Genomic DNA, 1,752 nt, shown 5'->3' with positions numbered 1-1,752 from the left:
AAGAAGAAGAAGAAGAAGAAGAAGAAGAAGAAGAAGAAGAAGAAGAACAAGGTTGAAGGAGGAGGCTTCGGAGCCTCCCACCTTCTGGGTTCTGACTCAGGATGAGATGTCATGCCGGCCACCAGCCTTTACATGTTCTATTGCTCAGAAGAAGGGACCAGGCCAAGGCAGTTCACTATGTGAACCCTGCTTCTGTTTGCTGACACTCTTGAAGCTGATGTAACACAAGTGAGGGAAATCACCTCAGTAAGGCAACTGATGCAATGCCATCTAATACCAGGCCATCACGAAACTGAGATGTTTACTAAACAACCAAAGCCTGAGATGAAAGAAACAAGTCCAAGTTCTGAACAGGGTTTCCAAGAAAAGAATTGTGTTGAATTACTTGGGGGATTTTGAGATTCCTCAGACAGTAAAGGTGCTGAGACTGATGCCTTGGATTTGATCTCAGGGCTCACATGTTGGAAGGAGAAACTGGACTCATCACAGTTGTCCTCTGACCTCTACACATATGCTGTGGGGTGTGTGTGTGTGTGTATGTGTGTGTGTGTGTTTACTTAAAATAAATACATAAATGTAATAAAAATGTTTCAAGGAGTTAGTTTGTGGGTAGGCTCCTACAAGAAAGGACTGCTTATCTACTATTTCCAACAGTTAGAAAAGAACAGAAGGCCATTTTTCATAAACAGGATTCAGTGTGGGCTGGAGAGGAGGTAAGCACTGTCATCTTACACACAGCCTGAGGAGCCTACCCAGGGAATCTCTCCTTACATAGGGTCACTTCCCCTGTCATGTAGCTTTCCTTTGTTCTCTGTGATGGGATGTCTGGTCCTACCATGGAACAACACTCCTGTAGTCTCTGTCCAGCCTCCTTACCAACCTAGTTCCCCCTCTTCTTTTCACATAGCTCAAAGCCTCCCTCTGCCTGATGCTGACAACTTCTACCTATTTTTCATTCTTCTTGGGTTTGCTCAGTTAGCAAGAGACAAATAATCTGCCATCCCATAAGGTCTCCTAAGAGCATTACTCTCTCTGCCAGCTGCAGAAGAGAGGCAGAAGGCAAAGTTCCCACCTCCTTTTCTTCCAACTCACTGTCCACAGACAACCTTCTTTATGCAAGGCCCCGTTGATATCCTCCACACATCTCTGCAGACATCAAGCATGTCAGTGTCACTCATCTTGTCCTCGTCACCCTCCACCCAGCCCTTTGGTGTTCTATCATGGTTATGTCTGTTTATGTCCTCCGTCCAGTCAGCTGCGACTCTGAATCTCATCCTTTTTACTCTCACTTTTCTGCCTCTCCTAACATCAAGGCCTTTTCAGACGTGGTCTTCCTGCTCCAGTCCCATAGCAACTGACTGCCATCCTAAATCATGTCAGTTGGCATCACCACACTCAACTGAACTGCATCCAATTTCCATTGGATAACATAACCTGAATTCCTTCATTCACAAGTGAGAGACAGCTGCCTTCTATGCATATAAGACTCTCCCAGGTCTCCCAAACACCATATAATTTCAGCCAAGGTTGTTCTTCATGTCATTTCTACTGTATGGGATGGCATTCTGCCATATCAGTTGTAGAGGAAAAAGCCTACTTTTCAAACCTAACTCAAATGTCATCTAACTCAGACAAGTAAATATTGATGATTACTCCTTTGGAGCTTTGCATGCTTTAGTCATCTGCAGTCATGGAGCTACATCTGGATCATCAACTCCTGCTACATCTGAACCATCATCAACTCCTGGTATG

The 1,752-nt window shown here is 44.6% G+C and overlaps 1 protein-coding gene across 1 annotated transcript in view; it reads right to left on the bottom strand.

Annotated features, from left to right (window-relative positions):
• Positions 1-1,752, bottom strand: part of Bcl2 (BCL2 apoptosis regulator) — a 173,583-nt gene that overhangs the window by 83,567 nt on the left and 88,264 nt on the right. The window lies entirely within an intron of this gene.

This window comes from Grammomys surdaster, unplaced genomic scaffold (genome assembly GCF_004785775.1).
Source record: "Grammomys surdaster isolate TR1022 unplaced genomic scaffold, NIH_TR_1.0 257, whole genome shotgun sequence".
Classification (NCBI taxonomy): Eukaryota; Metazoa; Chordata; class Mammalia; order Rodentia; family Muridae; genus Grammomys; species Grammomys surdaster.
The sequence above is the reverse complement of the archived record's forward strand: the minus strand, read 5'-3'. Positions and strand labels throughout refer to the sequence as shown.